We start from the raw sequence: 15,000 nt of genomic DNA on the forward strand, positions 1-15,000 counted from the left end.
ATGAGAAAACTCATCAATTATTTTTAAGCCTCCAAGCTGAAATGCAATACCAAAGTCCGAGCTTCGTCGAAGATTACTTGACCAAAATGTCAACCAATATATTTGATAAATGTATTTTTTGTTAAAGTATCGACCCACCTAATAAAATGTTCACCAAATCCGAACTTTTGGAACGCCCAGAGCATATATTCTTTAGATATCGTGTCAAAAGCAGCTCTGTAGTCTAGCGCCATTAAAATACCTGGTTGATTAGTGTTATTCATATATTCAATGACGTCATCAATCATTCTAATAACAGTGCTGGAATTTCTTTTTTTTAAAAACCCAACTTGATCTTCACTTGTAATTGACGACTTGATTTAATCTGTTTGCAAGGCATTTCGCTAATAGTTTATAGTCGGTGTTCGTTACAGATATAGGACGCCAGTTATTTAGGTGCTCTCGTTTCAACCCCTTTCCTTTATGTATCAGTGTGATTGCTGCTCGCTTCTGGGATACAGATAGTTCCCCTTTTTCAAAGGCTGACCAAAAAGAGGATAATAACATTTTGTTTATATTACTCCAAAAGAACTTTATGAAATTGGTTGTTATTCCATCCAATCCTGGAGCAGAATTACTTCGCATTCCCTTAAGTGCAATAAGGAGTTCTTTTTCTGTAATTTCTTGATCAATACTGCCCTTTTGCTCCTCTGATAATTTTGGGATGTCAGTGTTTTTTAAAAATTCGTCCCCAAGAAAGTTATTATAATTGGTGTTTTTAGTGTATCTGTTAGTAAAGAAGCGGGTTTGTTCCTTTAATATTTCAGACTGACTTGTAATAAATTCATTCTCTGTTATTTCTATTCTATCTAGTATCTTATTTTTTGCGTGAGCTTTCTCTAAGTTTAGGAAATAACGCGTGTTTTTCTCACCCTCCTCAATGAATTTTATCCTAGATCTAATTTGTGCCCCTTTAGCTTCTTGTATTGTAAATAGTTCTAGCTCCTGCTTGATGTGCTCTCGCTTAGTCACCAGTCTGGCGTTACTGGGGTCCAGAGCCAGAAGTCTGTCCGTTTCATTTAACTGCTGTTGTAAAAGGGTGTGTTTGTTTATACTGAGAGTTTTCTTTTCTCTAGAATACGATATACACATCTCTCTTATTTTTATTTTACATATATCCCATCTTATTTGTGCATCTTCATTACTTGATTCTTCTTCATATTTTTTAAGAAATATATTGATGTTGTCAACTAATGCTTTATCGTGCAGTAGGCTATCATTAAACTTCCAGTATGATGGACCACGCAACACGTGCGTTACTTTGTAGGTCAAGATGACCTGTCGGTGATCTGAATGAGCCACTGACTGTATAATACAATCGCTGGCGTGGTCGACCACTCCACTAGAGGCTAAAATGTAATCAAGTCTTCTTGCTATAAAAGGGTTCTTGCGACTCCACGTAAATTCTTTGCAATCTGGGTTAAAGAGTCTCCACATATCATCCAGCTGACAGTCACTCAAAAAACGTTTAAAATTGTCTATAGCTTTCTGTGCATGATCATCACCACAAATTACATCAAGTGAATTTGACAGAACACAATTGAAATCTCCACATACAATAACGTCATCTGTTTCAATCGTTTCAATGTGGGTACTTAATTTTTTAAGAAAAGGTTCTTTCTCATTCACTATTGTTGGGGAATACACATTGATTACATACAGTTTCTTATCATCTATCTGAATTTCTACACCTAACATTCGGTCTGTTTTAAACACACATTTTACATCATGTTGAAAGTTCTTATTCACTAAAACTAGCTGACCCATACTGTGGTTGGAGACAGTGGAATAAAACATCTTCCCTCCCCATTCTTTTTCCCATAGTTCCTTAACGTCGTCAGTAATATAAGACTCTTGTACGCATATTATATCTGTTTTTTCTTTCTTTTTGTTATTGAAAAACGTTTTTCTTTTTATCGCATTTCTCAATCCGTGTATGTTAACAGAACATATTTTGATAGTATCCATATTAATTCATATTAATCAATCAAAAGTTACATATATGGTAAAATCGGTGTGAGTACTCGTAAGTCCGTGGGGCAGGCCAGTCCGTTAACCGCAAGTAACCATGGATGAGACAAAATCAGGTCTCGGTCTCCTCAGTCACGCTCACTGCTTGGTTGTCCGTGTCGGTCGTCTCGTTCTCGGTCTCACGTGCGATCCGTGTCGCCCCACTCAGAGGAGGGGATTCCCCTCCTGTCTCAACGCGGGCGGACTTGGACGATTCCATGTCTGTCTCTGGTGAGGGGTGCTGACGCTTGTTTGGGGGACATGAGCGTGATCTGACTTGTGAAAGAAATGATTGTTTAAGTGAGTTCCTTGCGCGTCTGGCCGGGGTGGAGGGGGGTGTAGAGGGGGTAACAGGTGGGGGCATGGTGTTACTGAACAGAGGCCAGGTGGGCACAGACGTACCAGCGTTCTGGGTCCCCAGCACAGCAGCAGAATGGGGGGGAGGTGGAGGGGGAGGGGGAGGAGGCGGAGGAGGGGGAGGAGGGGGAGCAGACGAGGGAGGGTTGAAGGAAGAAGGGCCGGTATGAGCCGGCGGGGGGTCCCGGGGAAGGGGACAGAGGGGGTCGCCAACCTTGTGGCCCGAGTTGTGACATGAACGACACACCACCTCTTGGGTGCAGGTGAAAGCCGCATGACCAAATGACAGACAGTTAGTACATTTGGAACGTTCAGGCGCTGATTTCTGCTCCCGGTGGAAAAACGAGGCAGTGAATCCACCAATGGAGGCCTTAGAGGGAAGGGGGGAGGGGGGAATCTCAATGTAAACAAACCTCCGGCCTGTCAACCATCGCGTGAGCCCTCCTCGATCGTCTCTATCCCTCTCCATCATCAGCTTTGACTGTAGTTTGCAGCCCATGTCTACTATTTTACTCTCTATGTCGCTGTTTGCTACCGAGATCGGAACATTCCCGACTGTTAACCTCGTAGTTTGAACTTCTTGTCCTTTCTTCTTCTTTTCTTTTTTTGTGGAAGGGTTGGATGGGTGGGTGAGAACTGATGGGGGGGGGGGGGGGGGGGGGCGACAGAGCAGTTTATATCACTCAGAGGAAGCTATCTAAATTTAAGTTTCTATCAATTACAAAACCAACACAGACGTACTGCACTTCAAAGGACGAAGAAAAGAGCAATTGTGTTACAAAAAACTGACAGAACAAACATTGCATTCAAAAGATCAGTAGTGTGCTTGCTTGTTTTGTATATTATACAATCAGTATCACGCCATAAAACGCCAGAGAAAGACAAAATGCGCGAGAAATATTATGACGTCATTAATCATCATAACAATTCATTACACTGTATATCACGTGCCGTCATTCCATTCTTCCCATATCATCCCGATGAAGGCAGTTACATGCCGAAATATTGATTTAAACTTACCTAACCTGGTTACTGGTGTGTCTTCTTTTTATTTAAATCAGTATCACCGTCAATATTAAAGTGGTCTTGTCCTTGTTTGTGCGGTTTCTGCAGTTATGAATGTACACAAACAACGGATGTTCAGGAAAGATTGTTCGCGACCCCTCCCACCCGGCAAACCACTTCTTCGAGCCTCTTCCATCTGGTAGGCGCTACAGAGCTTTGAAAGCCAGAACTAGTCGCTTTCGCTCTAGCTTCATCCCCCATGCTGTACTGACAACTCCTGTAGTGAAGACGTTGTAATATACTGTAGTTATAGGATTGGGGGGGGGGGGGGGTTCTTTTGTTACTTAGTCCTTTCACTGCATTCCATTACTGTTCTCATAACTTGTGATAGTGGAAATATGTGCAATGTGGAATGGTCCTTATTTTTTAGGTGCTGGAGTAGTTCTGTGATGGTAGTAGTTTTGTGCAATGCGACTCTAAGTTCAGGTGCTTGAGTGGATCTGTGATAGTCTGTTAATACTGTTGTTTTAAACTGTCTAGATCATGATTATATAATTTTATGTGATGATCTGACTAAATGATAATAATTACATGTACTACTTACTTTTAAATGGATTATAAATTTTAGGTATTGTTCTAGTATTCACTAATGTTGTATTGATATTACTGGCACCCCTTTTAAACTGATATGGTTTTTACGTTTACAAGGCGACGATGTGAATTTGTGATGTAGATATGTGGCTGGTTATGTGTGAGAATGTAAATAATTGTGTGTGTGTGTGTGTGTGTGTGTATGTGTGTGTGTGTGTGTGTGTGTGTGTGTGTGTGTGTGTGTGTGTGTGTGAGTTGTGTCTGTGTGTGCATGACAGTGTAATGTACGTATGTATGCATGCATGGTGATGTGTGTCTGCATATGTGTCTGGTTGGTTTTTATTTTATTTTTACCGTGCCGTGCCAAGATGAAATCCTTTTGCAAAATTGGTGAATAAATATCTTGTATCTTGTATCTTGTATCTTGTTGGTGTTGTAACTAAGCAATTGATTGAATAGATTGAAAGACGGGCACACACACACACACACACACACACACACACACACACACACACACACACACACACACACACACACACACACACACACACACACACACACCCCTTCACGCACACACACAAACACAATTTTATCTCCCACAATTCCGAGAGGAATTGGGTCACGTGAGTGCGATCACGGAAATCGTCAATTGACCGTGTCGTTTCGTCAAGTGTAGTAGACCTGTTTTGTGTCCTCCTGAACCTTTTCTCTTCGGTAACTGACATGCTAGATTACAGGATAGCCGAGTGCAATCACTGATTTAGCGCACGCATTTTTGTTGACGACCGGGCTGTCTCGGTCTCGGTCGACGGGTTTCGGTCAGCCAGAACTCACTCTCGGTGATTACGTTTTAGTTATTTTTGAATCACAGAGGGCACATAGGATGTTCTCAAGTGGTGAGTGTTTAAACGAAAGGGTGTTTGTACTGTGTGTAAAAGCCTGACAGTGTCAGTGACCAGAAACTAATGGTTTACGGGAAGCTGAGTGTGCCTTTAACAACACGTGGGGTTTTTATTATGTGAAAAAAACAAAATTATTGATTACTCACGTGGCACCTCCAGGCAACTTGTTTACAACTTGTCGCTGAGATCTGACACAGTTTCACAAAACAGCAATTTGGTTGTCTGTGCGGTTGTTGTTTTCGGGAACAGTCATACCATCGGACCATTTTGTTCATACGCTCGCTCTTTCTTTTGTTTTTAATGATTGGTCATCCTTTGAGATCCAGTTAAAAAGCACCGGAGCTTCTGTCTGAAGAGCGGGGGGCGATCCTCACTCCAGCTGTCAAAAAGCTGAGACGTTGTGGGGAGATGTTCGAGGTCAGGCGACCTTGGCCAAAGCCGTCCGAAGTCTTGGGAGTGTGGCTGCAAACGATCGATAGTGGTAGTCCTGCCCTGAAAGAAAAGATTTGTTTCACTGAATGCAAATCTAAAACTTCATGGGAAACCTCACGGCTGATACATTGCTCCTACTCTCTGATAGTAAACAGCCTTCCATGAAACATTTGTTTAAAGCTGCAAAACAAAACAAAACAAATACTCACGCACGCACGCGCGCACGCACGCACGCACGCACACACGCACCCACCCTATCACACACACACACACACACACACTGACACAAACACACACGCGCGCGCACACTCAGACTCACACACACACACACACACACACACACACACACACACACACACACACACACACATACACCCACACACACACGCGCGCGCGCGCACCGGCACACAGAATCACTGCAAGAAGCACATCTGTGCTTGAAACATTCTCAGATACATTCAAGTGTAGCAGAATGAAATTCAACCCCAATGAAATTCTGTGAAGTTAGTAAAACAAATTCAATTGGTGAATGTTGAAACACCAGAAGCCCGATCTGAGGTAAATCGCAGTTTTTTCAGCCCAGATGTGCAATAGCAGAGTTTTGGTCAAAATGACGTGTTTTTTGAGGGCATCCTATGACGGTTTTATACCTGGGCTTCTTGTTTCTTTTTCTCGTATAATCTGGGGTTTGCCTCCGAAAAAATATCTGTAATTTTTGTTTGTTTAGTGTCTATGGAATTAACATGACTCACGATCAGGGAGTGATACTGACTGTACACTTGCTAATTTAAATTATGCAGCTGCACTTGCAAGGTTCAATTACCTGACCTGCTGATCAGTGGCCAGCTTATGCTGCGCAGTTTCTATCCAAATAATGACTCATCGCTGAGTATTTTTGTACTCTCAGCTCTGGGGGGAATTATTCAACAAAAACCACCAAACAACATATACTTCACTAAAATCCCATTTTCAAGAATTCTTCTACCAAGTATGTATTTGTTCTTAAATACAATTAAACAAGTTATAGGCTTAATACAATATTCACCACGTGATAATAACGTATCAACACCCAGTTGCAGACAATGTATCTAAAAAAAAATCAAAAACGTAAATAACCAACAACAACAAAATACACTAATAATCACCTACGGAATACACGAGCAAAACAACCAGATAAAAAGAGTACAACGCATATCAACAATAGCAACATTACTGGAATGCATAAGTAAAATTGAGTTACAAGTCGTTTCAGTTTCAATACTGACTTACTTGTTAATACACTCTGTAACAGAACAGATTCAGAGTGGTGACAACAATAATTTCCAAGAAATTTTGTCAGTTCGCATCTAAGGCTGATAACAGAAACAGTTAAACCCATAATGAAATTCGTCACCTACCTGCCTGTTGTCACAGAATCCACACAGAGCCGTGTCGTAGTTTACACCTTCCAAAATGGCCCCTGAGGAACTTTGTAGCTTGACACATTACATTCAGGACGCCCTGGCAAACTCAACACGTACTGTTTAAAACAAAATAGCAAAATAGCAAAACATTTATCTTGCAGCAGATTGATAATCACAATCTTGTCTTTCAGTCGTTGCTTTACAGTTGTTTAAAACCAATCATTTAACACAGATGCGCTGCTTGCTCTTCTTACGTCAACCGAAGAAGAATAACGAACTTGCAACAAGGTAAGACATATAACCACGCCCTCGGTGGTCGTGGTACACCTAAGCTCAACCCCCCAAAGCAGTACACTCCTTTCTATCCCCCGCACGCAGAAGCAAATTTGTGACATTTCCAAAAATGGGGCGGGGATATAGCTCAGTTGGTAGCGCGCTGGATTTGTATTCAGTTGGCCACTGTCAGCGTGAGTTCGATCCCAGGTTCGGCGGAAATTTATTTCAGAGTCAACTTTGTGTGCAGACTCTCTTCGGTGTCCGAACCCTCCCCCCGTGTACACTACATTGGGTGTGCACGTTAAAGATCCCACGATTGACAAAAGGGTCTTTCCTGGCAAAATTGCTTAGGCACAGTTAATAATTGTCTACCTATACCCGTGTGACTTGGAATAATAGGCCGTGAAAGGTAAATATGCGCCGAAATGGCTGCAATCTACTGGCTGTATAAAATTTCATCTCACACGGCATCACTGCAGAGCGCCTAGAACTGTACCCACGGAATATGCGCGATATAAGCCTCATTGATTGAGAATGGAATGCTTGAGAAAAATCACATTATTTGTTATGGTTATTCTAAACCAGACGTGTCTAAGCTATATATACATGAGATTATTTAGATTGTGTCATATATTATTAGCATTTCAGTGCCCCATAATTATTGCTATTCGCCTAAAAGGCTCATGTTAAAAAATCTTTTTCTCGACATGTCTGGTATCATTTGCTAACAGTCATCATATTAGAAATAACTCATACTCGTTAACGGTGGCGTTCGATTTAATTCTGAAGCTCATTAAACATTTGCAAACTAAGTTTCAATTTCTTACAAATTACTCAGGAACTACAATTTGATTCACGATTATATATAGTACTCACAGATTGATCTTAAATACCTTGCAGTCTTCTATGTGCAGTGTAGTGTACATGCTTTGCGTATTAGGTGTTCTAATCTGATGTTATTTTGCAGCACTGAAGATTCAGTGGGTAAGCTCTCCCGCAGACTTAGGATAAGCCTCCGCATGTTTGGCGGAATTCGTGGTACGTCCCTCCGCATATGCGCGCAGACAGTGCACATCATTGATAGCAACATTAACCTGTTTGGAGCGTTTTCATTTGACCGATGGAACCCTGAGACCTCATACCAGCTGCCTTGAAGGTCTCAGGTGAGGTTCTGGACAGCTTCCTTGACCACAGTGGCTAAGTGACAGTAGCAATATCAGTCCCATTGCAGACTTCTACACTCACTGCTGATCTTTGTACCCGTCGCCAGTCTAAACCATGTTTCGCTGAAACTTCAAAATGGAAAGCATGATCCATACCGTACGTATAGTTAGATTTTAACAAGCAAGAAGCTTAAAGTCCTTCTGTTGACCATGCTCTGTGTTATAATATAGTTTTTAACGTAGAAGACAGTATAAATGACAGGGGTGTACCTTAACTTTTTTTGCTACCGGCCAGGGGGGCCGGTAAGTCAAAAATTGAACCGGCCCCCCAAAATCCCAACCGGCGAAATTTGAACTCGCCAGGCGGGCGATTTTAGAGGAATTTCGAACCCACCCGACGCGATTTGAAGTCGCCGGGGGCGAGCGGGCGAGCGCCAAAACTCACCCCTGTATGACCTGTCGTGATGCAATTTCTTCTCTCACAAAGTACACGAGAACATAAATGGGAAGAAAACTGGCTAACCTGATACACAAAACAATACCCGTCAGCATGATACAACATTAGATACAAGATTGTTTGGTTATCTACCATTTAAATGCGTTAGTTTGGAGACAACTACCTTGTGGTCGTTCTTGTGGGGTGGTGTGGGGTGGGGGGTGGGGGTGGAGAAAGGGGTGTACTACCTTCGGGGGCTAGAGTAAGGTGTACCACGATCCAGGACGTTGTAACATGACTAAAAAGGGTGTGTCCGGGTGGCTGGCTGAAGACGTTTTTAATGAAAAAAAAGTACTACCTTAAAAGGTGTGAGTGTGGTATGTGTGTACGTGTGTGTGCGTGTGTGTGTGTGTGTGTGATTGAGAGAGAGTGTGTGTGTGTGTGTGTGTGTGTGTGTGTGTGTGTGCGTGCGTGTGTGTGTGTGTGTGCGCGCGCGTGTGTATGTGTGTGTATGTGTTTTAAATACCCTGCAAAACATTTCTTGTTGGGTGTGTCCCTGCGGCGTTTGCTCAAGCCGAACATTTTGTTTTACCTTTACCTGTGTGTGCGGGATGTATAACATTCTTCCTTGTATAGAATGTTCGTGTTGTTGTGAAGCGGGCTGTGCACCGAGCTTTCGGGGCGGAACGTTATAGCATTAAAATGTACAGAGGGGTTGGTATGCAAGAGTCAACGTTTCGTGAGTAGTTTCTAAAAAACAAATGAGCAAGAGAGGGGTATTTCAAGAAAAGGGTATTTCAAGAGAGGGGTATTTCAAGAGAAGGGTATTTCAAGAGAGAGGTATTTCAAGAGAGGGGTATTTCAAGAGAGAGGTATTTCAAGAGAGAGGTATTTCAAGAGAGAGGTATTTCAAGAGAGGGGTATTTCAAGAGAGGTGTATTTCAAGAGAAGGGTATTTCAAGAGAGAGGTATTTCAAGAGAGAGGTATTTCAAGAGAGAGGTATTTCAAGAGAGAGGTATTTCAAGAGAGAGGTATTTCAAGAGAGGGGTATTTCAAGAGAGGGGTATTTCAAGAGAGGGGTATTTCAAGAGAAGGGTATTTCAAGAGAGAGGTATTTCAAGAGAGAGGTATTTCAAGAGAGAGGTATTTCAAGAGAGGGGTATTTCAAGAGAGGGGTATTTCAAGAGAGGGGTATTTCAAGAGAAGGGTATTTCAAGAGAGGGGTATTTCAAGAGAGGGGTATTTTAAGAGAGAGGTATTTCAAGAGAAGGGTATTTCAAGAGAGGGGTATTTCAAGAGAGGGGTATTTCAAGAGAAGGGTATTTCAAGAGAGGGGTATTTCAAGAGAGAGGTATTTCAAGAGAGAGGTATTTCAAGAGAGAGGTATTTCAAGAGAGAGGTATTTCAAGAGAGGTGTATTTCAAGAGAAGGGTATTTCAAGAGAGAGGTATTTCAAGAGAGAGGTATTTCAAGAGAGGGGTATTTCAAGAGAGAGGTATTTCAAGAGAGAGGTATTTCAAGAGAGGTGTATTTCAAGAGAAGGGTATTTCAAGAGAGAGGTATTTCAAGAGAGAGGTATTTCAAGAGAGGGGTATTTCAAGAGAGGGGTATTTCAAGAGAGGGGTATTTCAAGAGAAGGGTATTTCAAGAGAGAGGTATTTCAAGAGAGGGGTATTTCAAGAGAGGGGTATTTCAAGAGAGGGGTATTTCAAGAGAGGGGTATTTCAAGAGAAGGGTATTTCAAGAGAGGGGTATTTCAAGAGAAGGGAATTTCAAGAGAGGGGTATTTCAAGAGAGGGGTATTTCAAGAGAAGGGTATTTCAAGAGAGGGGTATTTCAAGAGAAGGGTATTTCAAGAGAAGGGTATTTCAAGAGAAGGGTATTTCAAGAGAGGGGTATTTCAAGAGAAGGGTATTTCAAGAGAAGGGTATTTCAAGAGAGGGGTATTTCAAGAGAGGGGTATTTCAAGAGAAGGGTATTTCAAGAGAGGGGTATTTCAAGAGAAGGGTATTTCAAGAGAAGGGTATTTCTAGAAAAAGGTTATTTCAAGAGAAGGGTATTTCAAGAGAGGGGTATTTCAAGAGAAGGGTATTTCAAGAGAGAGGTATTTCAAGAGAGAGGTATTTCAAGAGAGAGGTATTTCAAGAGAGGGGTATTTCAAGAGAAGGGTATTTCAAGAGAAGGATATTTCAAGAGAGGGCTATGTCAAGAGAGGGGTATTTCAAGAGAAGGGTATTTCAAGAGAGAGGTATTTCAAGAGAAGGGTAATTCAAGAGAAGGGTATTTCTAGAAAAAGGTTATTTCAAGAGAAGGGTATTTCAAAAGAAGGGTATTTCAAGAGAGGGGTATTTCAAGAAAAGGGTATTTCAAGAGAGGGGTATTTCAAGAGAGGGGTATTTTAAGAGAGAGGTATTTCAAGAGAAGGGTATTTCAGGAGAGGGGTATTTCAAGAGAGGGGTATTTCAAGAGAGAGGTATTTCAAGAGAGGGGTATTTCAAGAGAGAGGTATTTCAAGAGAAGGGTATTTCAAGAGAGAGGTATTTCAAGAGAAGGGTATTTCAAGAGAAGGGTATTTCAAGAGAAGGGTATTTCAAGAGAGAGGTATTTCAAGAGAAGGGTATTTCAAGAGAAGGGTATTTCAAGAGAAGGGTATTTCAAAAGAAGGGTAATTCAAGAGAGGGGTATTTCAAGAGAGAGGTATTTCAAGAGAAGGGTATTTCAAGAGAAGGGTATTTCAAGAGAAGGGTATTTCAAGAGAGAGGTATTTCAAGAGAGGGGTATTTCAAGAGAGAGGTATTTCAAGAGAAGGGTATTTCAAGAGAGAGGTATTTCAAGAGAAGGGTATTTCAAGAGAAGGGTATTTCAAGAGAAGGGTATTTCAAGAGAGAGGTATTTCAAGAGAGGGGTATTTCAAGAGAGGGGTATTTCAAGAGAGGGGTATTTCAAGAGAAGGGTATTTCAAGAGAAGGATATTTCAAGAGAGGGCTATGTCAAGAGAGGGGTATTTCAAGAGAAGGGTATTTCTAGAAAAAGGTTATTTCAAGAGAAGGGTATTTCAAAAGAAGGGTATTTCAAGAGAGAGGTATTTCAAGAGAGAGGTATTTCAAGAGAAGGGTATTTCAAGTCAGAGGTATTTCAAGAGAAGGGTATTTCAAGAGAAGGGTATTTCAAGAGAGGGGTATTTCAAGAGAGGGGTATTTCAAGAAAGAGGTATTTCAAGAGAGGGGTATTTCAAGAGAAGGGTATTTCAAGAGAGAGGTATTTCAAGAGAGGGGTATTTCAAGAGAGAGGTATTTCAAGAGAAGGGTATTTCAAGAGAGGGGTATTTCAAGAGAGAGGTATTTCAAGAGAGGGGTATTTCAAGAGAGAGGTATTTCAAGAGAGAGGTATTTCAAGAGAGGTGTATTTCAAGAGAAGGGTATTTCAAGAGAGAGGTATTTCAAGAGAGGGGTATTTCAAGAGAGGGGTATTTCAAGAGAAGGGTATTTCAAGAGAGAGGTATTTCAAGAGAGAGGTATTTCAAGAGAGAGGTATTTCAAGAGAAGGGTATTTCAAGAGAAGGATATTTTAAGAGAGGGGTCGGTACGCAAGAGTCAAATAAGGCGTCGTGTCCTATTTGCTCGCGATGAGAATCTACATTATTATGCGTCACCACTTGGTACGGGGCATTGAGCGTTTCGTGAATAGATTTTACAACAAATAAGCAGGAGCGCTAAATTACAAAATTCTTTCTGTACAAATTCTAACTCCACACTTAAACCTGAAATCAAAGTGTGTCCTTTCAAAGACGCCCTCTTCTCTTGGGATTGTCAGATATGGGTAGTCTCCCGTGCAAAGATGTCATACATCATGTTAAAAAACGCAATTGAAAGCGGAAAGCAAAATTGGGTCTCACAAGTTAAATGGCTTCTTTGCATGAATGGATTTGGAGATGTGTGGTTGAACGGGTCTGTAGGTCGGGAATGTGTGTTTATTAGAACATTACAGCAACGTCTTAATGGCTGTTTGGAGCAAATATGGCACTGTAAACTTGAGACAAATGTGAGATTTGATGTATACTGGATGTTTCTCTCTCTCTCTCTCTCTCTCTCTCTCTCTCTCTCACTCTCTCTTTCTCTCTCTCTCTCTCTATCTTTTTCTTTCTCTCTCTCTTTCTTTCTTTCTCTCTCTCTCATTCTCTCGTTCTCTCTATCTCTCCATCTCTCTCCCCCTCTCTATCTCAAACTATACTCTCTCTTCTAAAAATGAATCGATTGACTCACCGCCTCGTTTACGATGTTTTCCGAGCGAGGCATACCGCCTCACAGATGACGTCATCATCAGAAGACAGGAAGCCACGATCAGGAAAGTCAGTAACTTGATCATCTTGCTCAGTTGAATTAAATACCAAAGTAACGAGACAGCACTGAAAGCAAATAAGAACAGAAAGACGCAATATAGTGATTGACAGACTGTGGTTGGTTGACTGACTGTGATTGGTTGACAGAATGATTGATTGCCTGAACGATTGATTGATTGACTGATTGATTGATTAGTTAACTCATTGATAAAATGCTATGCATTACAATGTATGTATGTATGTATGTATGTGTGTGTGTGTGTGTGTGTGTGTGTGTGTGTGCGTACATGCGTGCGTATGTACATGTGTGTGTGTGTGTGTGTGTGTGTGTGTGTGTGTGTGATAATAATAAGACAGATATAAAAAGAAAAAGGTTTGAATTGGACCTCTGGTATGAATTAAGATAGACAATTTTTTTATCTTTTTAAATTGAATTTTAATTTAATGCCAGAGATGGAAATTAAGAGTTGTTTCTTTTGGCAAGCTTTACCATGTTTAATTCCGAGAAATGATTTTAACGCCGAATTTAGGATGTGAAGTACAGATTATACGTACGGCGTACACTCGACAGGACATTGATTTAAGGTCAGAGACGGAAATTAGGGTTTGTTTCTTTGGCAAGCTTTACAATGTCTAACTTTGAAAAATAGTTTAATTTAAGGTCAGAGATTAAAATTAAGACTTGTTTCTTTGGCAAGCTTTACAATGTCTAACTCCCAGAAATAATATTAACGCCGAACCTAGGATTTGAAGTACAGATAGTACGCATGTCACATACTCTGCAGGACATTGATCTAAAACAAGAGATGGAAATTCAGATTTGTTTCTTTGGCAAGCTTTACAATATCTAACTCCCAGAAATAAATTGATTGATGGCTAGAGAGGGAAATTAAGACTTGTTTCTTTGGCAAGCTTTACAATGTTTAACTCCGAGAAATAATGTTAACGCCGAACCCAAGTACAGGTATAGTACGTACGGCATACACTCGGCAGGACATGAGAGAATCAAGACTCACCTGTAGTACTGTGGGAACTGTGCAGACATCCACTGTCAGCTCCACTCTACTTATACCATACGGCATACACTCGGCAGAACATGAGAGAATCAAGACTCACCTGTAGTACTGTGGGAACTGTGCAGACATCCACTGTCAGCTCCACTCTACTTATACCATACGGCATACACTCGGCAGAACATGAGAGAATCAAGACTCACCTGTAGTACTGTGGGAACTGTGCAGACATCCACTGTCAGCTCCACTCTACTTATACCATACGGCATACACTCGGCAGAACATGAGAGAATCAAGACTCACCTGTAGTACTGTGGGAACTGTGCAGACATCCACTGTCAGCTCCACTCTACTTATACCATACGGCATACACTCGGCAGAACATGAGAGAATCAAGACTCACCTGTAGTACTGTGGGAACTGTGCAGACATCCACTGTCAGCTCCACTCTACTTATACCATACGGCATACACTCGGCAGAACATGAGAGAATCAAGACTCACCTGTAGTACTGTGGGAACTGTGCAGACATCCACTGTCAGCTCCACTCTACTTATACCATACGGCATACACTCGGCAGAACATGAGAGAATCAAGACTCACCTGTAGTACTGTGGGAACTGTGCAGACATCCACTGTCAGCTCCACTCTACTTATACCATACGGCATACACTCGGCAGAACATGAGAGAATCAAGACTCACCTGTAGTACTGTGGGAACTGTGCAGACATCCACTGTCAGCTCCACTCTACTTATACCATACGGCATACACTCGGCAGAACATGAGAGAATCAAGACTCACCTGTAGTACTGTGGGAACTGTGCAGACATCCACTGTCAGCTCCACTCTACTTATACCATACGGCATACACTCGGCAGAACATGAGAGAATCAAGACTCACCTGTAGTACTCTGGGAACTGTGCAGACATCCACTGTCAGCTCCACTCTACTTATACCAAGTTTGAAAAGCCGTGCAAGCTGTGTCCGCTGTGTGACTTCAATGAGGATAAAACCTAACGGTTATGCCGAG

At 41.6% G+C, this 15,000-nt stretch overlaps 2 long non-coding RNA genes across 2 annotated transcripts in view; both read right to left on the bottom strand.

The window, feature by feature from the left end:
- Positions 1-7,018, bottom strand: part of LOC138950790 (uncharacterized) — a 10,917-nt gene extending 3,899 nt beyond the window's left edge. The window contains exons 1-2 of the long non-coding RNA XR_011450796.1: positions 6,734-7,018; positions 5,051-5,396 (exon numbers count right to left, since the gene is read on the bottom strand). This is a non-coding gene — a long non-coding RNA (uncharacterized lncRNA). The remainder of the gene's footprint in view (positions 1-5,050; positions 5,397-6,733) is intronic.
- Positions 1-14,907, bottom strand: part of LOC138950789 (uncharacterized) — a 49,291-nt gene extending 34,384 nt beyond the window's left edge. Inside the window, exons 1-2 of the long non-coding RNA XR_011450795.1 lie at positions 14,871-14,907; positions 12,878-13,020 (exon numbers count right to left, since the gene is read on the bottom strand). This is a non-coding gene — a long non-coding RNA (uncharacterized lncRNA). The remainder of the gene's footprint in view (positions 1-12,877; positions 13,021-14,870) is intronic.
- Between the last annotated feature and the right edge of the window lie 93 nt (positions 14,908-15,000).

The sequence above is a fragment of the Littorina saxatilis genome, linkage group LG16 (genome assembly GCF_037325665.1).
Source record: "Littorina saxatilis isolate snail1 linkage group LG16, US_GU_Lsax_2.0, whole genome shotgun sequence".
Taxonomy (NCBI): Eukaryota; Metazoa; Mollusca; class Gastropoda; order Littorinimorpha; family Littorinidae; genus Littorina; species Littorina saxatilis.